The sequence below is a fragment of the Calypte anna genome, chromosome 4B (assembly GCF_003957555.1).
Source record: "Calypte anna isolate BGI_N300 chromosome 4B, bCalAnn1_v1.p, whole genome shotgun sequence".
Classification (NCBI taxonomy): Eukaryota; Metazoa; Chordata; class Aves; order Apodiformes; family Trochilidae; genus Calypte; species Calypte anna.
In genome coordinates this window covers 1452192-1479591 of record NC_044249.1, presented here as the reverse complement: position 1 = coordinate 1479591, position 27400 = coordinate 1452192, and the positions used below count along the sequence as shown (strand labels likewise).

Here is a 27400-nt window from a genome sequence, read left to right as displayed (position 1 = left end):
CTAGGTTTTGAAATAGACTGGGCAGTTCTGAAGCTTTCTTTGGCATCTGAAAATAATTCATGTGCTGGCCTACAAACTGCTCAGCACGGGACACCCCAGTGATGTGGATCAGTAAGAAACAAAAGGAACTGGAAAATTCTGTAGAGGTAGCATTTTAAAAACTTTGTTTTTGCCTTACATGGTGAGAAATATCGTGTGAAAAGAGAATGATCTGCAGAGGATTCTTTGCCCTTGGCTACAAAAAAGCTCAGTTTTCTTGTTCCCTTACATGTGTACTTAGTAGATAACAGAAGATGCTAATCCTAATCACAGCCTGTCGAGAGGGAAAGAAAGTGAGACATAAGTAATAAATCTGGCTGATACACCCAGAGAGCATTGGCACAGGGATGGTGAGAAACACACAGGAGAGAGTGTGTTCAATCTGTCACATGGAGGCATCTTCAAAAAAATAACCCAAGTGGTGGGTTGGTCCCAGAGCTGAGCAGCCCTGGGGCTGCAGTGCCCCAGAAATACCCTTTGGAAGCCTCAGGCACAACTGCTGGCCCTGGGAACTTCACGGCAGCCCTGGTGGGGATGGAGGATGTTCCAGCAGTTTCCCTGTTCCCATGGAGTGTGTCACAGAACAATGGAGCAGAAGACAAAACTTGGATGAAGCTGCCCCCAGGAAAGGTTTGGTTTTGTTTGAAAACTGAGACAAAATGCACATAAATGAATAAACTAAAGCGGCTGTAAACAGCCTATGCAAACATGCTGCAAGAAAATAGTTTAGAATTCTCCTTCATTATCCCACATCGTATTTGAGAGGGTGGTGGAAAAGAAGATCCTGTATTTTTTTAAGAAATCCACAGGCATTACAGCAAACGGGTGTGTTTTCCAGTTAAAATATTTTGAATATTTTTTAATGTTTGCACAGGCTCAGGGTTTCTGAGCCCATGCAATAATCTGAAAAAAAGAAAAAAATCCCACTGTTTCTTGCTTTGCTGCAACTCAGCACATGGCATCCAGTTGAAACTGCTTTGCTGGGGCATCTTTAATAGGCTGCAGGGTAGGCAGGATCTCAGCCAGATGTGGTGCCTTACAGCAACTGGGATGAGAGCAAATAAAATGTCCTGCTTTCCCAAAGCAGACTGTATGGCTCTGTGGCTACCTGAAAGAAAAGACCACTTCCAGGTTTGCCACACAAACGTAATCTCTGTGTATTCTTAAATTTATGGGTGGCTCTGCTCCTGTGCAATTAGCCTGGATTGCCAAAATGTTGGCTAAGAAGGGAGAAAAAAAAAAAAAAAGGTTTGCTTCTCATTATTTTCTCCTCTGAGCATATGTCTGCTTTACTCAGAGTTTCCTATACCTGATTCTTTGGTGTCTGTGACCACCAACACAGTTTCCCCCAGCCCTAGCAGTCTGCTTTAAATATGTGCACTGTATATTCTGCTTGTCCAGAGGGCTCTGGTAAAGCCATTTATCTGCTGAATGACATGCAGGCTGCCAGATCCAACAGATGACAGCTTAAGCACAGCACAAGTGACCACCAATGTTGTGGGCTTTATTTTGGGATCTTTGCTCTTTTAAAACCATGGTTGTCGTTATTGGCTTCCCCTGCCCCTTCCCTCTTTTGCAAGCTGTTTATTGTGGCTTCCTCAGCCCTTTTGCTCTGTCCCATATTAAGGACTAATCCTGATTTCACGTGCACTAATTTCGTGCTGCTCCTCCCATAGCCCTCAGCAGTTGCTTGTGGTTTGTGCTCACAGAAAATCAAAAGCAGGAGTTTGGGAGCAGATGTGAATAAACAAGGACAAACTCATCTCCTTCTGGCACCCTCCCTCTCTCACCTGTTGGCCATTTGCTAAGTGGAAGACATCAGGCAGTTGAGAAAACACTGATGGTGACTCCCCTTTGGTTTTTCTTGTCCTTTTTACAGGTGGGGACCTGTGGAAAGAGAAGACAGATGCAGTCAAGGGACAGAAAAGAGACTGGGAGGACAGTCCTGGGATCAGGTAGGTCCTGCCCAGGGCTGCATCAAGGTGGCCACTGCTTGGCAGAGACATTGGCCAAAGAAGCTTGTCCTGTCCTGATGGAGCTGGATGCAGTTCAGGTGCCTTTCCCCACATTGTCCTGTCCTGATGGAGATGATTGTTCATCAGTTCAGGTGCCTTTCCCTAGGGGTGTCCCATACAGGATGGTTTGAGAGACTCAGGAAATTAACAAGTCAGACAGATGCACGTGTGTGTGGTGGAAATGCATCCTTCCCCAGTTCTGCCCATCTGCCCTTCACGGGGATTTTTCTTAGCAAACAACATATGCAAAGTTGATAGTAAATAAACCCAAGATAACCTCCCTGCTGGTACTGGCAGATCTGCTCCTTTCTGACGGGCTCAGTTTCATTCACAGGCACAGCAGGAGGGGGGGAGAGGATTATTTTAGCACACTTATTCTCTTTGCTGGTTCACATCATCATTTGCTGGGTATGTACAAATAGGAAGGCTGCCAAAATGTTTACAAGACCTGAGATTATTTGAGCCAAAACTGTCAGTCCAAACGCCCTCAAACTCTAGGGGTTTTCTGATGTGGCGAGGACCCCAAAAGCTGTGACTCAGCCCCATCTCTGCACTGGAGTCAATGTTGAAATTAATATTAAGAACAAAATCCCTGACTATGTCAGCATAAAACTTTCAAGACACAGGTAACATGCATCATAAATTTGAGCTGAGGTTTTTGCTGCAAGGATTTTTCCTTTGGAAAATCTCACTGAGCTCCTATCTCATTCCCCTTCCAGACCACCCACAGTTATCACCCCCAAGCCAAGTTGCCTTCTGGTCTTTAGAGGTCATCTGTCATTCTGAGTGTCAGTCTGAGAACTGAGGTGCTAAGCTAAAAGAAAAAAATTAAAAAATCACTTTAAACAGGTGCTTAATGTCAAAGAAACAATTTGTGCTATTGGAATGTAATTAGAATTAATATTGATACCTATGTGTTTACTTCCTACTAAATGCCTGACTCTTGCCTAGGTCTACAATAACAAAGGGATAACTCCATAGGGATATGAAGATTGGATGTCTGAGGGAAGAAATTCTGCCCCAAAGGAACCAATGGGAGGTAAGTGATCTGAAACATCAGGGTGGTACCAGGAATGCTTGTGTAAAAGCCAGCAGCAGCATCCCAAATGAGGTGTTGGAGCAGGGAATATTATAATGACATTTCCAGTACTACTTTTGTTTTGGTTTTTTAATCTCATGGTATATGTTAAATGTACATTGAAACTGGTGAGTGTATGAGTGACAGGGAAGAATTTTTCAGGTCAAGTAAAAGAAAAAAGAGATTGATGGTTTCTTAATGTATTATCCTCAGTCATGTGCTAGTGTGGTTTTGAGAGTCTTCTTGAGTGCTGAGACCTTCACCTGAGCCTTTCCCATCTCTGGTTTTGATACTTGATCTTCATCACCTTCTCTCCTCTGACTTCTCTGACTCCCATGCAGATCCAGCTGCCATGGATGATTTTCCTTCCTTCCTTCCAAACCTCTGCCCTCAGCCCTCCCCCTGATTCATCCTTTAGGAAAGCTCACTTCTTGTCCTCACTTTCAAAAGACATCTTCAGAGTCACCTTTCCTTAATTGTTGCTGTTTCTTAGCCAATTGCTTTTTGCTTTCATCTTTGCTATGGCCATAAACATCTGTAATATTCTGAGGTCATCTTTTAATTTTCCTGTACTGCACAGTGAGCATGCAGTGTTCATGTCTTTCTCCAGCCTGCAAACTGCTTTGCTCTCACTTGGCTTCATCCTCAGGACTTTGCTTCTCCTCAACAAGAGAAAATGATTTGTGATTGGGAATTCATTTTTACATTTCTTTTAAAACTTTGAGCTGGGGTGTGATGCTGGTCACACTGCACATGTCTGAGGCTGACTCCACAGTATTAGGACTGTTTATTGCTTCTGTCAGCTTTGATTTCCCCTTCTGTTGCAGCTTTCTCTTGTTAAAGCTGCAGCTTTGTTAAAGCTTGTCTTAATTTCAGCCCCAGATCCTACAACTTCTTCTACATCTTTAGTCATCTGCATATCCCCATTGGTTCCAGTGAGAATACACACATACTCTAAATTAAGCACATGTGCAAGACTTTTGGAATTAAATCATGGGAAATAAAGTCTGCTTGTTCTTTTTCCCAGCTTCAGCAGCTTCTGCAGGTGGTCAGACCTGCAGAGATTTAAAATCTGTGGTTGCTACAAGAAAAGAATCGGCCTGAAATCAGTGAGATTTGAGAAAAGGTCTTGACAATATTAAGAAAAAAAGTTTTTTAGCAACAATGGTGGTGTGAGCTTTCATAGCACAAGTTGTTCCAAGACAGTAGAATTGGCAACAACCCAAGATTTTATTCTCTTTTCTCAAGGCACTACTCAGATCAGATAGAGTTTTCGTCCCTTATGGAAATTGGTGTTGTCAAAAGCATGGGGCAGGAGGGACAGGGAAAGTTTCTGATTTTTGATGGGAAACACCCCCAGTGTAACTGGTGCTGGGTTGTTTGGTAACTGGAAAGCACTTTATACATTTTTTTTTCTTTATATTTAAACTGTTACAGGAAGGGCTGGAAACCACTCATTTCATTCTGTATTAAGTAGAATTATAACTGGTCTTTGATTTAAAAAGCAAGAGAGAGTGTGTAAGTTATGGTATTTTAATCACATGCCACACAGTATTTAAAAAATTACTTGAATAAAGTTAATTCATTACAATTATTGTGAAAAATATGGGGTTTTTTCCTTTGCTAATACAGGCTAGCAGTGGCAGTGTGAAAAATGAGAGAAAATGAAAGCTGTGGGAAGATAATCTAACCAGAGTTTAATTTGGGTATATTTCATTCTTCCAGAAGTGAAACTTTAAAAAGAAGAGTTCAGGTGTGTGGAAGTTAAAAAAGAAATAAAATGTAACTCCATCACACCATAAACACAGGTCACAAAATATTGCCATTCTCAGCAGAGAGAAGTTCTGGGCTGTGCCAAAGGATGTGTCCTGGTGCTTCCTGGCACTGTGTCCTGGGAAGGGCCCTTCAGTCCCAGTCTTTTGGCTGCAGAGATGCAGGAGCTGAGCTCAGCCCTGGGAAGCAGTAAATGAGATAAATTCAGTGCTAACGTGGAGTTCTGTTTTGCTGATGTGTCATTTGCTGGTTTCACTCCTATAATCTGTTGTTAACAATTATGTTTTATAAACAATATATCCTCCCTTTCTCCCTTGGAGCTGTTTAGCATAAAATAAGCAGATCTCCAGCAGGAGCACAAAAGCTCACAGCTGTAGATGGACTGGGGGATGCAGCCCTAGTTTTTCAGTTCAGTTTCTGCCTTTGCATCTCTGATGTCCTTGCAGGCAGAGCACTAGTGATTAGTATGAACTATTCCTTCTTCAGAGTATATTTATACTCTTTTTTTTTTTTCCCATTATTCTGTGAAAGTGACATTATCTGCAAAACATCCCCCTTCTCTCTGATAGGTGTTAAATATTGACAAAGAAAGAAACCAAATATGCATGCTGAAACCAGCTGACCTCTGGTACAAGTAAAGCAAATAATGTCCTTGGAGATCTCTTTTGCTATTACTAAATACTTTTTTTTTTACTGTTTTTTTAGACACCACAAATCTCAGCTGAGGAAGCCAAAGGGTCCTCCAGAGTTGCATTGGTTTCAGGGCAGGATTGAGTGAAATGTCCTTGTCTTGAGAGGTGAGTTTGTAAAGAGGTGGAGTGGGCTGGCTGTGTTGTTAGCAGCTCTGCTTTTACTTGAGTTGGTGAGGTTTGGAGTGGTTTCTTCTGCCCCACCAGCACTCATCTGTGTCAGGTATCAGGGGAGAGCAATTCCTTAACCACAGAGTGGTATTAGGTAGTACCTGAAAGTGTTCAGCTGGTTGGGATGCTGCCTGGAGTCTGCTTCTTCATAAAAATCTTCTTTATCAAGGCCCAAGAATCTTCCTCTGCAGCTTATCTAGAAACTGTTCATAAATCAAGAAGTTCAGAATAACCAAGAGCAGGAAAATGCAGCTAAAAATGCACGAGATGTGCCAGGGGGCTGTGCAGGAATCAGGTGCAGGAATTGCAAGGCTTGGCAGGAAAAAGCAGACCTTGGCCCAAGTGGAGGGGACCTGGGAGCTTTGTGGAACCCCCTCTCTATCCATTTGCAAACAATTCTGTCTTATTATCTACAACATTATTAAACTGAAACGTGAATTTGCCATAGCAACCCAGGCATCAAATGGTGCTTCAGATTTGTTGCTGTCCAGAATGACAGCACCTCCTGTAAAGAGGAGCAGTGCTCTCTGGAAGCTGAGCTCTTGCCAGATGTTATTAGCAAAATACAGCTTTAACAAACAATACATTTTCCCCAGTTCTTAGAGTGCTAAGGGAGGGTTGCAACTGCAAACAATCATCATATATAAAATGAGCTATTTCAACTTAATCTGTTTGTGAGGGAAAAATTAAGGTGGGGGACATAGAGCTGGCAGTGGTGAGACAAAGTCCCCCTGAGACATTTCCATCATGTGGGGGAGAGTTTCTGTGCCACTGCCTTCTTTCTTCACTGGAAGAAAACCAGCCCAGTCCCAGGTTCATCCATTCTGCTCTTTCCATTTAATCTCTCCCTTTGCCAGAAAAAAACTGGAGCATCCCCCAGATGACATAATTGTACATAAATAAATGTTTATTCAAATCCCCTACTTGCAGTCACTTCCCACTAACAACATACCAGAGTCAGCTGCATTTCTGGAAAGAAGAATGTGTCCAGAAGTTTTGTTGGTTATGGAGAATGATGCTTGTTTAATTGAAGCTTTGAAGGGCTCACATGGTTAGAAAGGTGTATATTTAGGTGTGTGTCTGTGTACCTCTCTCTGTTTATTCATATAACACTTGGACTTGGACATCTTTTCCCCCTTTTTCCTGTTATTCTCAGGTAGGCATTACTGATAAGATTTATACTAATCATAAGCATACAAAAGGTTTGTTGTTGTGCCCATCAATTTATACAGCTGATGTACTTTTGGTTTTTTTTTTGAAGTACAGTTTGGAGAGATTCAGCCATGTGTACGTTTGGCATAAGAAAAGAGCTGTACAAAAAGGAGCAGCCTTCTCCCCTTCTTTAGAAATTATTTCTTGCAGCTTTCTCCCCTTCTTTAGAGATTGTTTCTTGCAAGTTAAGTGACCAGGAAAATCAGGCAAATCACAGCTATTTCTTACCATTTTTAAGAGCAAGTCAAGAAGTCAAGCTCTGAACAGGAGAGATAACCCCATCTTCCCAAACACTTGTAGAGATGTTCAGGAATTTGTTTTCAATAGGAGATAACTGGGAGCTTCTTCTGCACATAACAGTGAAGAAGCAGCCCCAAACCTCTGAATTTTGGTCTTGTTTCAGGGAATCAGTGCTGTGTAAGTATTAAATATTCCATTCTCAACCTTACACAAGAGGCAGAGCTTTTTTTGTCCTTGTTCTTCACAGAAGAAATTCCTTAGTTTGAACTGTAGTTTTATTAATGCTAAAAGTCAGGAGAAAAGCCAGGACTGACCCCTATAATACCATTGCTCTGCTCTTTGGAAAAAATTGCCTTTCTGTTCTTTAAGCTCCCTGGGATAAGATCTGTCTTCCCAGCAGGTTCAGACTGTGTACAGCACAACAGAAACAATGCTGGGATACAATAAATGCTTCACCATATTAACAATTTGAGTGGATTCAGGTCTGGCCCATGTAGTTGCAGAGTGTGTCCAGATGCTGCAGTGATCCTTACCTTGTAAATGCATATAATGATAAACAGATAATAAGGTTGGATTAAACAAGGCCAGAGTTTCAGCCTCCTGGCTGGCTGGCAGGTAGGGAGTGGATGTGAAATAAAACCTCAGCCCATCAGTACTGGTTGGCACTGCAGCATCTCCAGGGAGAGCTGAGGATGTGAATGGTCCCTGTGAGCAGCATTCAGAGCACTGGCAGCTTGGTGCAGCAAAGCCTCACTCTGTAATGCCCAAACTTGTTAGGATTTGCCAAGTGATTTCAACTTGGGCAGCTGAGGTCAGCCCTATTTTTCAAAACATCAAGTGCTCTTTAAATGGGTTTCTCACAGATTAATTGCAGAAGGATGGCACAGCCTTATTAGGTACCTAAAAGGAGGGTCCCCCTAATTTATCATCAATCTGTATGGTTATTTCATGATGTCCCATGGGCACTGGGACAATCTTCCAAGATCAGTGGTACCTGTAAAAAGCCATTTAGCTCTTTTCAATGATAAAACCTGTTTAATCTAACCCAACAGCAATGCAGGGTAACTTTGGCCTGGGTGAGAATTACCTTGTGCTAATAGATTTCCTGTCTTTTTCTTAACTCTCCATGTTTCAAGCCTCCTTAGGAGCATCTCTCTGTTATTTATTCTGAAACTACAGGTGATAGGGTTTCCACAAAGGTGGATCAACACCTACTTAATGTTAAAGATGAACACAGGTGCTTCATGAAAAGGTGAGGCACTTAAAAATAGACTTTATTAATGTTTCTCCCAAGGTGGAAAGAGCCCGTGATGGGAGGTGTCATGACAATTTCAAGCTATTAGTGGTACTCAGGAATATTCCCCATTTTCCTCATTTCTTTGAATTGCAGCACATACAGCTCTATTTATAATAAAAATTAAGGACACTCCTGAGACAGGAATATGCCTTTCTGCTGGGCATGGGTAGGTACCAGTCTCTTATAATAAAGAAGCTAGAAGACAGCTGGATAAAAGCTGATGCAAGTTATTTGTGCTAAATGGTTAAAAGTAAGGCACTGTGCCCAAGACTGCTGCCATCAGCTGCCCCCCCAGGCCCAGCTGAGCTTCTGGTTTCTCCCAGAATCACATTTTTGCTGTGACACAACAGACTGCATGATCCTGAGCACAGAGCTTAGAACTTGGCCCCACTGCCTGCTCTTTTTCCAAAGTCAAGTGTAAAGTCTTAGGCCCCTACTAATGAAAAAATCCATCCTGTGGCTGGATCCCAGAAAAAGGAGGGCCCCAAATTATGAGCAGGATCTGTTATAAAAGCCATGTGTTCATGTGAAAATATGATGGGATATGGGCACAGAAAGTTCCATGTGGATTTCACTGGATGCACAGGGATTCCTGGAATGCCTGTAAATGTATATGTTGTACTTAGAGACACAACACAAGGGGTCAGAAGGCTGTAGATATGCTGCCTGGCTGTGAAAAGGAGGGGGGGATAAAGAGTGACATGTCAAAATCCCTGAAAATCAGGGTTGAAGCTGAACTACAGCTTGGTGTAGGAAATCAGGCACAACTGGGGGGGTGTGGACAGCAGAGCCACAGAACTCATCAAAAGGTAAAGGATAAAAGAAATGCTATTTAGCAAATCTTACTTTTCTTTGCCCTGCCTGATGGTTTTGTTTCTGAAGAGTGAAACCAATGACTCTTGGTCGATGCATCACCCACCATCCCTGAACAAAACCTGGGGACCTGTTAATCCCTTCTGCTGAGCATTAGACAAAGGCTGCAGGAGTGGTCAGCACCTCTTGGCTTTAGAAAGAAAGTTAAGGAGTCCTAAAATACAAATGCATGAGACCTTGGTACTGTTCTCTGTGGAAAAAAAAATAATTAAAAAACCCAACAGTAATAAGCAATAGAAGTGAGTATATTAACTTGCTGAGATAATTGGGAAAACAAAGAGTTCAGGAAAAGATAGAAGAATTTTCCATAAGAAAACATCACAGATTATTATCTCTGTCCTCCACCAACTTATGCAAAGCAGACTGTTCTCCAGTTTTTATATGCTTAATTTCCTTTTTTTCTCTGTTCATTCCTTCATGCACAACCTCGATGACATGAAGTGTTTTAGTCTTTTTTTTTTTTTTTAAATATCCAGGCAGGCAGGGGCCCTGCTGCTCACTTTCTATAAGCTGTACTTGAGTCTGAGCTGCTCAGCATCCTTCCTCTCCTATCTGCCCAGATGCAGTTAATCCCTGCCTGATGGGCTGTGAAAGAGAATGTGGAAGGCAGGAGCAGGCTCTCAGGAAAGGAGATCTGAGGCTGCTTTTGTCACGCTTTCAGAAGGGCCCTCTGTCCTTAGCATCCCTTTAGTCCTTCTGGCAGGAGAGCACAAAGGAGTGAGGGCACAGCTCCTGGGGCAGCTCTGGGTAAGAGCTTTGCTCTTGTGGAATTACCCAGAATTTATGCCATGCCAAAGCTTCTGAATTACACCAAAAGCAGCCCCATCCTCTTTGGCAAGGATTCTTATTAGAAAGCACAAAAGAAGAGACACTGGGGCTGAAAACTAATCTTCTTCTGACATGAAGATCTCAGCTGTCCATGAAACAAGAGGACAGCAGCCGCAGCTTGCACTGTGAGCATGTCCTGCAGCTGGGGAAAGCATTAAGGCAGGGACACCCAGGATCTGCACAGATCTACAGCAGTGCTCATGCTGCTTACATTTTTTTTTTTTTTTTTTTTTACACGTGAATATGAGGACAAATTTCAGGTCCAGAAGCTGAGCTTCATAGTTGTGTCATGACAGAAATGCAGCCTGGCTGTGCTGCCAGGTAAGGATCACTTTGTGCTATAGAAAAGAGTTGGGTTGGAGTGTAACAGTCTTCAGGAAAGGAAAATGGGAAATAAAACACCTTTGCTGAGGTTCTGCTTTCATATTAAAGGGCTCTTTAGGCAAAGTGTGTGCAGGGGGTTGTTGGCACTAGAAATGGAGGGGCTCAGAAGCAGTTGCCATAGTCAGTGTGTTCCATGGACTCTGAGGGTTCATTAAGTGCTCAATAATTACTGGTACCAGTGTAACAGAGGCAAGAGAAGGGAAAATTAACAGTCTGTTCATACAGTAACCAAAGAGGAGGAAAATAAACACCACCAAAGCCATAAATATGTCACAAAAGGTTCAAAAACGTCTGTTTCCAGGGGAACAGAAGGTTCCATTGGAATTATGGCTTTAGCTCTGGAGAAGAATTCAGTTGCAACACAGGTGGTTGTCATAAAAATTGTGTATATTAGGGGAAAAAAAAAATCACAGTTTTGTCTGGTGCAAAGTGAGAATAATTCTGTCCAATACCTTCTGGCAGGTTTTATTTAATGATAATAAATACACTGTATAACTGCATGATGTATGTGTAATAGGACTATACATGTATAAATGCTGCAAACATGAGGGGTTTTCTTGTACAGTGCCCTCTGTGAGGAATCCACTCCATCCTCTGAAAATGTTATCAGTGAAAAGAGCAGAGAGGTTGCAATGAATGTGCACAGAGGGACAGAGCCCAGGGCTGCAGGATGCTGAGGGGCTTTCTCTCTCACTGCTATCACTACCTCTGCAAATTCTGCAAGGGATAAGGGTTCCTTCGGATTTTCAGAAAGAGAAATGAGTGTCTGTTTCCATGGGCAGATGGCTCAGACCCCACAGCCACTGCTGCTTGGGATTTATGTGGGACAGCAGAAGAGATGAGGTCCAGTTATACATCACCCAGATGGAAAAAAAAATGTAAAATTATGGCAGACCTCCCTCTGTCCCACCTCCTGTAGGAGACACGAGTGAGGAGATGACATGTGGGTTATCAGCTAGATGCAGGTGTAGGCTGGCTGGGGAATGACTGCTCTTACATGGGCATTAAAAGATGTATGTGTGTCTATGTACATCTTTGCTTCAGAATCTGGGTAGGTGGCAACAGAACAGCTCAACGATTTATGGAATTGGTTTTGCCCACTTCAATTTTCCCACTCCCACTGTGGTCTGTAAGCTGGGGATTCTCAGTGAAAAATACACTTCTTTTCTGAAAGGAGAATATTGTACTATTGTTGCCAGAAGGTCCCAAGCAGAAGACAAAACAAAACAAATAAATCAACTGTGATAAAAAACAACCACAAAAAAACCCCAAACAAAAGCCCTCTTCTCCTGCCATCTTGCAAAACAAAATCTGTCAGGCATGATTTATTAGTAAAACCAGCTATGGACAGTTAATCATGTGCAGCTGGATCTAATGAACAAATGCACAGCCAAAATATATTTTTTTTCCCCCTGGAGTTTAAGTAATTCATCTGTACTTTAACAAAAGCCTTTATTTCCACATGAAGAGGTGGACAGCCATTCAGTCAGACATGATCGAAATTGCTTCAGTCACTTAAATTGCCCAATATTTTCATGTTAACTTAGGAAAAAGAAATAGAAGGGGGCATGCATGGGCCATTTTGACATGGGGGAACTTCTGCCTCTACCTCCAAGTTGTTTTGTGTCTATAACAATTTGTATAAAAATATCTACGAATTAAATATAATACAGAGTGTGATAGACTTGCACTAACATAACACATCCCAATGAATTAGGATCATAAAGAACAAGAAGTGTATGTGGAATTAAATGGCTGGGATTTACTCATCTCTCCTGTCTTCTTTCATTTTGAAAGCAGATGCTCCTGTCTACTATAACAAATTTTCTGTTTGAGTAGAAAAAGAAAAGCAAATTTGAGTGGGTGTTCACTGCTCTCAGCTGGCAGGGAGGATTGTTAGCAATGGCTCCAGTGATGAACTGCCCAGCTTTGGTTTCCTGAGCATCAGTAGAAGTGGGCTGGGTGGATGTGGGGCAGCTCACTGGGGTCAGGAGCCCTTCTGGCACACTTAGAGTGAAACGTGTGAATCTTTGTAGAACTGGATTGTAATTCTCTTTAATAGTGGCTTAATATTAATATCATCCCACTAGCAGGCTGCTTTTCTCTTACTCCTTTTTTTTTCCCTTGGAAGTGTGCCACAATTCTTCTAAAGGTGCTTTTGAATTATTTTAGCATCTCTGCTTAGCAGAGTATCAGGGACTCTTGTGTCGAGTTTTTCCCATTAATTTAGGATTTGCAGCTAAATACAGGTGACAGGGTTTAATATATGAATAATCCACAAACCATTTAGCAGTAAAAATTCACTGCAGAGGTTTCTTTTAAAAGCCAAACAGTCAAAATGCTTCAAACTGCAGCAAAGCCAGGGCTGTGAGCAGCAAGTGGCTGAAAGGAAGCTGGATAACTGGAAATAAAGCAGCTGTAGCTTATGTTTGACTGAAATAACCAAATAATGGCTGATGACTTCCTCATATTCAGGGAGTCCACCCTCAGAAGCTCACAGAGGTGTTTATGTAGTTATTCCTTTACCAGGTACCTATATTTTCATACTATTATTTTATATTCACATTTCTAGCAGCACAATACCCAGTTTCCAAGAATCCTCTCAAGTGAACCTGTGCTTAGGAAAAAACCTACATGGCATAGCTTAAAACTAGCTTGGGAGCCTCATTTCAGGCTGCTGAGAAGCTGCAGGGAGTCACTTGCACACTTCCCTTCCAAATCTAAAGCAGTGATTTAGATATTAAGAAAGTCTTGAAAATAGACAAACTGCATTAAGATCACATTCATACCCTGTATTTCCACAATTATACAGCTTAAGCAGGTGAGTTTCTGACTATCTTACTGAGTTGCTATCAAGTCACATATGCTAAAAGAAAATAAAATAAGACTTGCCAGCCTCCCAGCCCAGTCTGTGTGCTTCCAAATAAACCAGGCCAGGAAAGAGGCAGCTCCTGAAACCACTCCTTACCAGAAAGCTTTGTACTTCCCTTTAAAGGGAAAGAGGTTAAAAAAGAATTCAAATTATAAGTGAAAACTTTTATCAAAAGGATTAAACATTCTGGCTTGGCATTTAGGATAGTTGAGTACAGGCCATTTTCAGTCTTGTTTAGCCCTGGGGTACTTCATGTGCTGGAAATGCAGTTATAGCAGAATCCTGTGAGTAAAAGATGTCTGTGGTTTGTTTTTTTTTCCAATAAGATCCCCGCCCCAAACCTTAAAAATTGCTTGTAGGTTAAAACTCTTTATAATCTATCAAGTTACACTGAGGAGAATGGTTTTACTGCTGGTTTATGAGTCCATAATATAAAGCTTTATAAGACGATTTTGCACTAAAGCATCTTCAATAAAAGATAAATAATGACCTTGCTACAAGCAAAAACAAAATAAGAACTACTTGTGCAGTGCCTGTGAACACGTTGAACATGTGTACATAGCTGTACTCCAGACCAGTCAATAAAACAGGGAGCCTCTAAACTTTTTATGATCAAACAATTGAAGTGTTGGTTTTTTCATAATTTGACTCCTGCTTTCTTCCTTCACTTGCATGAGGAGGGATAGGAGGTTGCACTGTTAATAAGTGCTTTCAGACAAAGAGCAGAAAAAAAGTTTTAGGTTAAAAGCAGTGAGGATTTGTGGGCAGAATAGGTTTAGTCAAGCACTTAACACAAAACAAAATTAACATAAAAGATGGTAGTTTTTTTTAAAGATAGATTGAGAGTTATCCTTGCTCATGTCTGCTGTGGTTCAGTTGTACCACTGCATCCTGAAGCACATTTTCCAACCAGAAACAAAACACCACTTAAAAGCAGAGAAGCAGCAGCTCCAGTCTGCAGTGTGAATTCAGCTGCAGCTGAAATGATCTGTGTACAGAAGGATTTTGCTGAAAAGCAGTCATATTCCAGGGTTTGTGCCAAAAACCTGAATTAGCATGGGTGGTTACAAGTAGGGCTGTGACAGTGGCTCACTCAAGCAGCTATTGAAACAATAATTAGTCACTAATATTTCCAATTATTTACTCCACTACAGTCCTGACAGTTCCAATCTCTTATGTTGCTTAAAAGTTATTACTTTGTTAGTGCTACAGACTGCACTGAAGTATTCATTTTGATACCAAGTCTAGATAGGATAATAAAAGGGCATTATCTCATAGCAGTGGTAAATTTAAAAGTAGAACAATAAAAGAAAAAATCCCCTTAAAAATAAAGAATTGCAAAAGATTTTTTCCCATTCTTTTGTTGAGTATCTTATGGAATGTAGTAAGCTACTTTTTAATATATATATATAGGTACACACATATGTATGCATGTCTGTGTGTGATAATTGATATATTCTTGGTAAAGCATGTCTGTTTGTATCTATATATATATATTTATACATATGTGTATGTGTGTCTATTCATATATGTGTGTGTGTGTGTGTGTGTGTGTGTGTGTGTTGCCTTGAGGATTTATAGTGGTACTTATTTGTTTTAGGAGATTAGAGAAAATACCCCTGCAATAGTCCTGAAAGCCTTATTGAGGACTCACCATCTGTTAGCTACAGCTGACTTGTAAGAAAAACCAGAAAAGGTTTATTCTAAAAGATAAATTGCATTTCATTAATCATGTGGGTAGTATTTTTTTGTATAGAGCTTCAAAGTAATACAGAATACAATATACAAGATCAGGTGTGTAGAGACTCTACTAATATCAGTCAGGAGCTACAAGAAAAATAAGTTTTTCTTAAGTTGTCCTCTCCTGACAATTGGATGTGCTTCTTCCTACCATTTAGTCAAAAAAGGTACATTTTATTTTGGCAACCTGGCATGTTAGAAACTTCTTTCAAGCACTTTATTTTTTCCATTTCATCTCTCCACTATGTGAAAAAATGACTTGTTCCTTGGAAAAGGAAGTTTTCTGGGTGTTATCTGAAACAAGCAATCTCCAGGCTCCTGATGTGAGAGATCCAGATGACAGATAGCATTTGGCAGGAGAGTTTTAAGCAGTACACAGATATTATCAGGGTTGTTCTTCAGCCCCAAGTGACTATTAATGGCATGTGCTTGGTATTTCATTACAACTTTTGAGAACTCTTAATTAATGGAAAATACTTCTATTCTCAGAAAAATGCAGTGCTTGCTATTGAGTAAGATTTTGTGCAAATGTAATGTGATTTGAAGGACTGGTTTTGGTGATTTGAAGAACTTCTTTGGCTGTCACTGTGGGGCTGCTTAGACCTGAGCTAGATACTTAGTGCATGCAGGACTGACTGGTTTGGAACTTCTCCTGTGCTGTCAGCCTTCCAGAGAGCACTTTAGGAAAGAGATGAAAAGATGCAAATAGCAGTGTCTTTCTGTGCTTTTGGGTACAGGTGGGAGCCATTGGATCTTGACTGCAAAAGAGACTGTAACATTCTGCTTCCTAAGGAAGCCTTGAGGTGGCTGCAAGTTATGGATTCCTTTATGAGCAGTTTGCTCTTGTTCACTCTGGGGCTGTTTTTCTCCTAAAACAGCATTATGGGGTTTTTTTAGATCATATCCCTCTTCTAAATAGACCAACATCACCAAATGTCCCTCTTTATTATGGGTTATAAGAACGTGTAGACTGCAATAACAAATTAGGGTTTTTAAAATATGACAAGAGGAAGAGAAAAGCAGAACAAACCTGTGCCACTGACAGCACAGGTAACACAGGGAGCTCACTTCAGGCACAGATTGAAATCAGATGGGTACAGAATTATCACTTGGATTTCTAAACTGAGCAGCAGCAGGGTTTGGTGACTGAATTATCTTCATTCACCATGTGCAGCATGTCAGAGACTATGGTGAACAAGAAGGTATTTCTCAGGCTGTCACTTCTGCAAGATACTCTACCATAGAAGCTGAAGACTTATAACAAACAGTGTTATAATTTATATATAATTATATGATTATATAGATTTTATATATGCATATATATATTATACCTTATATAATTATTATAATATATAGAATAATTTGTGTAGTGTGCATTTTTCAGCCCTTCAGTATTGTTTCTGTCAGCCTCCTACCCCATCCCTTCCCTGCTCCTGAGGAGCAAGACAACCTCTGTGATTTTTACCTCCTCCACCCCCTACCTGCCAAGATTTTCTTTGCTGAGCTTTATGTGGCATTAGGAAACTTTCTTCTCAGACTTTAATTCTCTTTTTCCAAGTCTGCTGTGGTGTGAGAGTTACAAACCAATGCACTTGCCCTTTGGGTAGCCCCTGACATAAATCCTGTAGGCATTGCAGATGATTTTGTTCTGAGAAGGGGGTTTCGTCTGTGCTCAAGGCAATTAAGAAATAAACATCTACCACAAGACCTTTTTCAACAACAGCTTGCTTCATGTGCTGCTACAGTGGATATCCAGCATTTATGGTTTAGCTGAGCAGTAAAGGGTCTGTCTGGCTTCTCTCTGCTTCTGAAGAAAGCTATACTAAAAGGTAAGTTTTTATAGAAAAACAAGCAAACAAAAAAACCACCCCAAACAGTGAAAAAAATGTATAAAATTGTTAATGTCTCTCTTAATGTCAGGACCAAATCAACATATTTCATCCAACTGTTCCTCTTCAAATTTTAGATCCTTTAATAACAGCTCCCCCCTTCCCTACCTGAGCTCCTCTGTCCCTCTCTCAACATGATTAAAATATGCTACTGCTCTTTTCTTAGAACCAGTATTTTTTTAAAAAAAAAGACAGGAACCCATAAACAGCAGTAATGGAATAAAACGTTGCTCACACAAACTTTTAATTGGCTATTATGGCCATTTTACTTATTTATATGGCATAATGCTTGGGGTCTGTTTTTGATATTAGAAGTTAAAAGATTAAAGGATGAAGCATGAGACATAGATACCACTGGTCCCTTCTACAGAAATGTAGGGGAAAAAATAATAATAATAAAAATTAAATATACAGAAGTAGGAGAGAGAATAGTTCTAAAAACAACTGGAAATCTTTCTTGGAAAATGACACACTCTGGGTGTATTTGGAACCTGATTATTTGAAAAAAAAGAGCAGGAGTCTGTGTTTAATAACCTTTTTCTGCAAAGATCCTGTGTGTCTCCTAGAACATGATATTAAATAGCAAGGCAGTGATTAAAGACTGATAAATGGCTGCTGAGTCCATTATTTTATTTGAGAGTTTGGCTTTATTCCTCCTCGTAAATGTCTCCTAAAAGATCACTGCAGAAGAAGTAGCAGTTTATATCTGGTTCTTCTAACATCAAATGCAGAATGAAGGCTTTTGGTCCAACTTGTAAGTAACCTCCATATGGAAAGCTTCTTGTTGGGTTTTTCACTGGTTTTTTTTTTTCCCCCCACTGAAAAATCAAGTGGCCACTTTTTGCTATTTTCTGCTGTTATAGTAGGTAACTAATGACAAAACAATATCAGTGCCTAAAGAGGAAAATACCAGAGGTCTTAGTTTAAAAATAGCTTGTGGAGATAAGTGGGTCAAATCTAGAGCAACCCCGGTAGCATTTCTGGGTCATTTGTAAATAGCCAAATTAATTAAAGAAGCTTGCAAAATTCTCATTCTCATCTTGCAAAAACCCTTCCCATGGTTTGTTGTGGCTACCTGTAAACACAGATAATCTGTTGAGGTACAAAGCTGAGCTTTCTCTCCCACCAAACAGCCTGTTAATATGTGTACATATATCTACACCTGTACTTATAATGTGCATTTATGCAGGTGTTATTTAGAACAGCATTGCAAGGATGAGTTTGCTTGTGATCAGTTTATTTCTACAAAGACAAAAGCACCAATAACTTCTTACTAATTATTATTTGCTAATGATTTCCTCCATATACTTAAGTTCTCCTTCAGATTGTCTCTGCTCCCACACTGCAGTCAGGCTTCAAGTGGAGGCTCGGAGGCTCTTCCCTGCTCATATTGTCCTCATCCTCTCATTCCTACACACATGCCATTTGGTACCAGTTTTCTTTTTGAGGACACAATAAAAGTCACCTAATTAGGTAACAACAACTTAATGTATTAACTACATCCTTGTAAAACCACAAGAAGTTTGTGGGACAGGTTTACTGCTGATGTTTTAGTGCCGTTCGCTTTCATTTCCTCCAGTCGTATTTTGACCCTTAGGAGTATTGGGGGTGAAATCTGTAGAAATCCACTGCAGAAAGAAGTGGCAAACCTGAAATGACTTTAAGAGCAGTGGGGTTATTCATCCAGTTCTCTGTATGGCAATAAGAGGAGCTGTTCTCACGAGAAAGCTGTGCTCAAGGGGCCCTCCGTGTGTAGCAGTGTTCTATACACAGGACGTTTGGATACGCTGGGTTTTTGAGCAACATTAGAACAATAGGAGCCTAAGCCAAGCAATAGGAATATGGGAAATGCCAGAAGGGAGATTCTGGGTCTAACTTCAGTTCAGAGCCCCTCTGTGCTTTGGTAGTCCTGTGGGTACTGGATTATTTTTGTTTTTCTTCAGCCCTCACTGAATCATCGGGACTCTGGCAGTTAGCAAGCCCTCATTCAGTATTGCACTAGGTGGACTTTGTTTAATGCCTCCTCCCCGTTCCTAATGCTGTTTAAACACAGTCAGGAGAACACTTTATTTCCCAAGAATTTACATCATGGCACCAGTCACTGCTTCACAGAGGATTTATTCTCCCAGGCCCCATTACTCTTCATTTGCTCTCAGAAGCTGGATGCGCAGGAGCAAGAACGTCAGAGGGGATAATTTAGGGGGTCTGCTCTGGAATACCCATTCTCCAAACTATCAAGACCCCATTTATTAAGAGTTCAACACCCACTGGCAAAAGAAAAACTCATGATTAAAAAGGTTCAGTGATTTCAGATGTGCTCAAGGTCCTGAATGCTGTGCACACCACCACCAAGTGCTGTGAAGTACCTGAGCTCAGCTGAAATAATTAATATCATACCTGAAGCCAGCTTGTCAAAGTAGGATGGAGTTCAGCAATATCTGTGTTATTCTTAATTAACTTTATGGCCTGTCTTCTGAACCAAGTGGTATAAATATAAGTTTTGTGCAAACAGATCTATAGTACCAAACCCCTTGTAAATATGTCCTTATAGAGACAGTAATTCTGTAAGAAAGACAAAGCTCTGTGATTATAGAAGAACCTCAAGTGTTCTCAGTAGCTCCTGTGACTTGTTTTTTCCTTATGTGGAAAATGTTTTGACTCTTCAGAATGATGCTTCTTAACAATTAAAATGCACTCCATTTAGTCATCCATTTGCCAAGATGTTCTGCCTGATAAATGCCAGACAAGGTATTTGCTGGATACACAGGACAGTTCTGAGTGAGGACTGTACCCTGAAGAAGTTAAAATGCTTAAATATGCCATTTGTGAAGGTGCAGCATCCCCACTACCAGGAAAGGATAATCTAGGAGAAGACTACAATAAAAAGGTGGATTTGTAATCAGGTATTACCTGCATGCCTCTAATTATCCACTGTACTTCATAGAGAAAGATACATTCATCATTTACATGGAAAGTTGTTTGGTTGGATTTTTTTATTTGTTTGCTTGGGGGGGGTTGTTTGGTTGTTTGGTTGGTTTTTTGGGTGGGTTTTTTTTTTGTTTGTTTGTTTTGTTTTTTATTATTATGATTATTATTTTCTTTTCATTTTCCATAAACACATCACTGAAGTTTTAGAATGAAATTTCTACAGCCAGAACTGAAACTCAAAACAAAATGAACTTCCTAGAGTACTAAAGCCAAATTAATTACAGAAAATAAACATGTCATAAGTAAATTAGATTTTAATTGGATTTCTTAGGCAGTTTATGAACAAGAATGGACTTTTTATAGCTACCAGGAATACAAGGGAATAAATGGTGCCATAATAATGGCAAAATGAAGCCCAAACCCACCAGGCACTATACAGATCTGCTGGCATTTAACTCCTACTCAGCTGGACAGTTGGTTGGTTTACACTTAGCAGAAACCTTCAGGACATCTGAATTTTATTTAGTTGTAGGATATGTGAAGTATGTGAAGGAAGAGGATTTAAAGGCATGTAATGAACATGATCTTCCTCCTAAATGGGTTCACCTGAGGGGAGGTTCAGAGCTGCCAGCGTGCATCCCTTTGGCATTCATAGGATCCAAACATAGATGTCTGGCTTGGATCTTATTTACCATTATCTTTTTTTTTCCTTTCAGTTATCAGACAGCCATTTCTCAGGCTTGAGATTCTCAGCACTACAGACATCATAAAGCCTGAGGGGTTTGAAGCTAGAGGAGCCTCCCTAAAATATAATGTAGCACAGATGCTTCACCATGTCTCTCCTTAGCTCCCTGCTAAGTACCCACTAAGTTTTTCTTGAACCTTGAGATGTAGCCTAGCCACTCATTCCAGGCATCTGGGTAAAATAAATATTAAATTGAAAGTTGACCTCACACAATGTCATTTATTTATATTGGATTTCATCCTTCTGAGTGGCCTCTCTGTACGTGTGAGAGGACCAACAATTAAGGCCTTTGCTTCAGAGAAAGGAAGGGCACTGGAGGTCACCAGCATTATGTATCAGATTTTAGCCAAGAAAACTTCTGTAAGTATGTTATTAAATCACAAAAACTACAGATTAATGCTCCACTAAGAAGGGGGAAAAAAATGCTGAGTTTGCTTCTGGACTGCTCTCTGATGCACTGGAAGTAAGGCTGGAGACTGGGGACAATTAATCTTGGGACTGAAATTTAAGGCAAAATATTTATGTGAAGGACCCTTAAGACACATTTCTCTGTCCTTTTTTTAACTTCTCCAGAAGTCCTTGTAATACTCAGAAAAGTTTTAAACCATATTTTCTGGTCTCATACAGCTGTAGAGTTATTTTGTTCCTCTTGGAATATGTAGAGGAAAAGTTCCCTCAGCATTAATGAGAATTTCACTACATGGCTATGATATCAAATAGCCTTTCCCAAACCTTCCTCCCTCAAAGACCTCCCTAATCTTTCAGAGGAAAGTAGTGCAGATAATCTTAAAACGGACTAATTTTGCTCAGTTGGTGGGTCCTGAATAAACAATGCACTTATCACTAACACCAAACATGTTTTCAACCTTTCACTAGTGCACTCACAAACATTTTAGATAAACCTTGAAGGAAATGGCTCCCAGCTGAGCCTGCAGGTACCCAACCCAGAATAAATGTGTGCTTATACTTATATATAAATAAATAAATGTGTGCTTATACTTAAATATAATGTTTGCTTCCTTCCAAACTTGAAAAAGTGCCTTAAACACCAGGTTAGAGACTGTGTTCTGAGCCTGTGCACTCAGTTTATATAAGTTACCAGCTTCTCAACCTCTCTTCCCCCTGTCCAAATGCATAAGGTCTCTACATAAAGAATAAAAACTTGCTGTTCATTGGTTTTAGAATGCTAAAAATATTGGCAAAACATCTTCCAATCTTTGCAAACCAGCCAGGTTGCTGACAGAAGTCATACCAGTCTCTTACTGAACATACATTGGTGTGCAACAGGAACAACTTCAACTGATAAAATATACAGAAGAAAAATAGGAGAAAGGTTCATTTTATAATAATGTATCACGAAAAATACTCACAATTAACTCCTTGTTACAGGACAAGCTGGGAAGGACTCCTGTGCCTGTGGACTAGGCAGAAATTTGCTGTCAGCACTGGGATGATACCTGCAGGTTATACACAATATTGTAGATGAAAACCAAAAAGGATTTTGAGAACTTTACAGTTATTCCATATAAACACAATTGAGGTGTAGCTAGAGTTGAGAATACGCTTTTGGACTGAATCTGTTTTCAAGCTTTCAAAGAAAACAAAACCAAAAAAGCAATAAAGAGTTTTGGAAAATTATTGTCATTGTTTTGGGGCCTGATGCCAACTCCATCTTTTGAGTGTCCTAAAAGCTATTCAGCCTCTCACAAGAGAACAGTTTTCAGAACACTTCTGTGGCTCTCTGATGACACAAAAATCAACTTTCTAGGCATGGAAGGGATTCCCAGGGAGCTGTGCTGATCTCTAGCACACAGCACACCCAGGTTCAGCACTTCACAGAGTCCCAGGGTGTACCAAACCAAAAAGGAATGAGGAATTTAGTGGTTGCAGATTATCTGTCCACGGACTTTATATAACAGCCAGAATTAGGCAGCAAGATACCATGGCATTACGTGCAATAAATCTGTCCTAGGCAGCTCTTATTTCATTTAAGCACCCTTCAAACCTTCCGAACGCTCTGTGAAAAAATGAAGGTGTGGAGTCCTGGCCCCACAAAGGCACTGGGAAATTTGCCATTGATTTATTGCAGCTATTATCTCAGCCCTGATCTTGAAAACATTTAATAAATACAGTACTTCCCAGGGTGTTCCCTGGGGCCAGGCAGTGTTAGCTGAATAGCTGCCCTGTTAGGCATGCGGGGAGGCAGCCTGAAACTCCACCAGCAAGGAGCTACAGAGAGCTGTCACATCAATACTGACCTGCCAGTTGGGAGAGAGAGACATTTTTTTTTTTTTTTACCAGCAAGAGAATAAGCCCCCAGTTTCATGTTTTTAGTACTGCCAAGAGAAGATTCCTAATGCTGCTGTAGCTGCAAAAGTGCAGCTTAAAGAATGGATGGGTGAGGAATTAATTCCCTTTCTCCTTGGGGAGCTCCTTGGAGCTTTCCCTCTTGATCCTGGCTCTTGATCCCTCATTCAGCAGCACAGGTTTAGAACAAACTCCTGTACACCAGAGGTGTTCCTGGATACTTATGAAAGCTCATGATCTGTTATTTCAGTTCCCTAGCATGAGCATAAATACACCGAAGCGATGGCAACGCTAGGCAGTATCTGAACAACTGCTAAACAGCACTTCATAAACATAAAATACCAACTCCAGCCACCCCCAGGTCTGTCTGCTTCTCTTTTTGGTGTTAGGAAAGTTCACAGCTAACTGGGAAGTCACACACAGAGGAAAACAGCCATGCAAAAACCTCTGCATAAGAAAACTGAAGGGTGCCTTACCTGTCAGTCCTGCAAAGTCCTGCACCGTTTATGCACTGACCCCCTGAGCATTACCCAAGCATCCACCAGAAAATCCTATTTTTCCAGGCATCTAGCCTTGCCTTAATTTGATTGACAGAATATATTTTTCCAAGATATTCTTGGACACATACAGGCTCAGTGGCTGCAGTGTGTGTGGTGGGAGATGGATGTATGAGGCAACTAGAGATGGGGAAACCCATTTTCTCCTCTCTAATGCATGTGATGGGTTCAGAGGAGAACAGCAGAAGGTTTCCTGTTTCTCCCAAAGGTCCCACCTGCTCTCTCTGTGTGTGGGTGCATGCCAAGACGTGTGTGTCTGTGTGTGTCTGTGTGTGTGTAGGACTCTGCTCCTCTAGAGGAACATAAATTCATTTTTTTCTGGCTGCTCACCGTGCACATTTGGGAAGCTTTACTTTTCTGAGCTGGTAGCTAAGAACTGAAGCAGAGACAGAGCAAATAATGCTGGGACTTGGGAATTGAGGAAACACAAATGTGATCTGCTGGGCTCTCAAGTACTGATAGCACAGGAGAGTGATGGGAGAATTATTTGCTGAAATGAAAGACATTCCTAACTATAACTTAGCCTTTGAAACCATATAGTTTTCTGGGCTAAGGTCCATGTCTTGAGGAAAGCAGGAGAGCTCCCACCTCTCATGAAGCAATCTTTCAGAGTTCTTGACAATTCACATATGGGCATTTCTGCCAGATCCCTCTGCACCTCATGGGGTTGTTACCCAAACCTTATCTAGAGACATTTTGATGGAGCTTCCCAAGATGCTTTCAACTTTCTTAAGGTGAACACAGGCTACTAGGGAGTTCTCTGCTGAAGAAAGGTATTAACCCAAAGCTCAGAAAAGGCTCCAGAGGGTTGGTCCAAGATAGAAGCCTGCTCTGGGAAGGGGTTCTGGTTGTAGAATGAAGGTCCCAGTGGTGCCTGCCAGAGGGACTCATTTGTCCCCCGTGTTCCCTCAGTCTCAGTGGGGAGAGACCACAGCCAAAGCTGGGCAAGGTCAGAGATAGCCCAGGACAAGAGCTTGAGAATGAGATTTGTTCTTAATGTAAAGTCACTGTCCACTCTCATAATCCACATTTCATTCCAAATGAGTCAACTCAGAGCTAAAGCAGCAACCTGGGAGAAAACATTGCCTGAGTGTGACTTAAGTCTGTTGTTTCAGGTAACATTTTCTGACCTGCACTGGGTTTGCATTTCATAATCTTCAACAGAAAACCCAAAGCAACCTCCCCTCAACATTGTTCCTTTGACTATCCAAAAAAATGAGGTATTTCAATTGCCCTCATAGTGCTAAAGGAGGGGTACAGGCTCTGGCTCTTACCACAAGCAACACTTTGAATGCTTGCAAAGAAAATGGATCTGGGTTTTAGTTGAAGCATGGGTCAGTCTGACAAAAGACAGGTAAGTTTTGTGGCTTTAATAAAGTAACTTTGGCCTAAATTTCAAACAAACCTGAGGCAACTCAAGCTTTGGGTTTAAGTGGTTTCATATGTCTCTCAAGTGCAAGTCATTTGCCTTATTATTTCAGTCAAGAGTCTGAGTTTGCTCAGTCCTGAAAGCCAGAGTTAAGTTCAGGGGTGTGAACCCATCTGGACTGAAACTGAAGGAAATGTTGGCACAAACCTCAGCAAAACGAAACTGCCAAAACATAAACCAGCTCTGATACATACATCTATTCAGAAAAAAAGAGAGTTTAATAAAAGTGAGTAGTTTGTCATAATCATCATCAATTCAGTCTGTGTCGCTTGGAGTTGAGGGAGAGGAAGTCACTTTCAGTCACCTATGGCTTTATGAACACTTTGACTATTTCAAGAAAAGCTGACATTTAAATATTTAAATCTTAGTTTTCTACAGGCTAATCAAACCTGCACTAGGTGGAGAAAAATTAAGGCTTTTTGTTCTAAGACCTCTATGAGAATGGGAATGGGGAAGGGAATGGGGAGAAGAGGAAGTGGAAGTAAAGAGGGACAGAGAAGCCCAATGTTAAGCAGAGTTTGAAATCCATTAAAATCCAAGTCATGAATGTCTGAACTGTTAAGTTTGGAGGAATTTTATGGCTTGCACAGGTTGATGTGTTCATTGGTTGAATGGTGAGCTCATACCATGGTTAAACAACAGGCTGGGTCGGGTTATTAATATGCAGAATTTTTTAGATGTCAAGTTTCTTTTCAAAGAGGAAGGAATGTCACTCGTACTGTGAAAATGCTCGAAATGATTCTGCTTGTCAAACACACAAAAGTGCCCAAGTGTTTAAAGCAGATGTCAGAAACTGAATAAAGAGTGTGACAAAGCAGTGTGTGTAGCAAACAGCTCTGAGCTGTGGTACTGAAAAAGGACTCCTACCCAAAATGTCTGTGTCATAATGTGAGCGTTGTTTCTCTGGCTAATTACTGCTGTCCATGCCAGGGGGAAGCCTTGCTGGAAAGCAGCAGGAGTGCACACCTCCCATAGGCACAGGTTTTTGGAGATCACATAGGGAAAAAAAAGAAAAGAAAAGAAAAGAAAAAGCTAGGAAAAAAACATACAAATGAAAACAAAGATCTAACAGTTTATTTTTCTGGGAATGAAATCACTGGAGTCCATAATGTGTTCTCTATATTTGTTGGAGCAGCCATACATGAGTTGCTAATCATGGCCAGGAGTGTCAATGTGATAACCAGCTTTGGGTGGATGTGCCACTGAAAACAGCCCCACCAACCCTGAGCCATTGCCAAAGTGTTCAAAGAAAAAAGAGCTTTGAACTCAGGCCACTTTAGTTTGTATCTTAAAAGTGCTGTTCCCTTCCATAGTGGAGGTACCCACGGAGCCAAAAGCTTCCAGATAACTTACATCTACTTTGGAATGTGGAAAAGAAAGTGAGCAACACCTGAATGAAATGTAAGGAAAAGATTCAAATGGAAAAGAAAAAAATCTATTCCCATGATTGGATCTAGAAATATTTTAGAAACTCACATGTGTATATTGGAGCTGGGAAAGATAAATCCTTATATCAACAGATAGACTGCAATTTTCTTGCCCTAGAAGCCCAGCTGGACAAATTTACCTGTATTTTTTGTAGTTTGCTCTCTGTTGTAATTCTACAATATTGCCTAAATAGCTAAAATCATTCCTTAGGATGAATATCTCCCTGAAAAGTCTTCATTGCAGTTGGAGTTCAAGAGAAATTTTCCATGGAATATTGTAAAAAAAGAGGTGAGGGTGAATACTTTTAACATGTAAATGAAATTTAAAAAGCTTTAAAGATTTTAAAATCAAAGTGACAGAAAAGCTGACCATTGAAATACAAACTGTTTTAATATTACTTGTGTTCATTGGATTATGTATGAAACATAATTCTGAGGGGGAAAACAGGAAGGTAACAGTATTACAACCTCAAACACTTTAACAGCTGCCAACTGAAAGGTGCCCAAATCCTCAGCTTCACCAGTTTGTTCTGATCCCTTCCTGCTGACATCCACAGAAATGGTGACATAAACCTTGCTGGGAAAGGATTGGGCCATGCATAAAAGTAGAGGAGCTTAACAAAATTCCTTAAGACCACACAATTCCTCCTACAACTTAGCACGTTTTCCTTCTACATGTATTAAACATGTTTTAGAGTTGATTATTAATTCAAATATCTGACTTGCTACGTTTTCCACTCAACCCCCATAGAAATTATGTACTTCAGAAAACCAGAAACTTTTGCTGCTATTTTGTGACTCAGAAATAAAGCTTTACATAGGAAAAGGAATTGTAAATAAATTGGAAGTGAAAAGTCCTTTCAGGCTTTCAAAACACTGCTTTTAATATGCTAAAACACTAAGCAAC

At 40.6% G+C, this 27400-nt stretch overlaps 1 long non-coding RNA gene across 1 annotated transcript; it reads right to left on the bottom strand.

Annotated features, from left to right (window-relative positions):
- Positions 1-1845: 1845 nt before the first annotated feature.
- LOC115598353 lies at positions 1846-22226 on the bottom strand. Its single transcript, XR_003987593.1, has 3 exons — positions 22144-22226; positions 5867-5968; positions 1846-1926 (listed from the first exon to the last, which is right to left on the bottom strand). It is a non-coding gene; the product is annotated as an uncharacterized LOC115598353 (long non-coding RNA).
- Positions 22227-27400: the final 5174 nt, after the last annotated feature.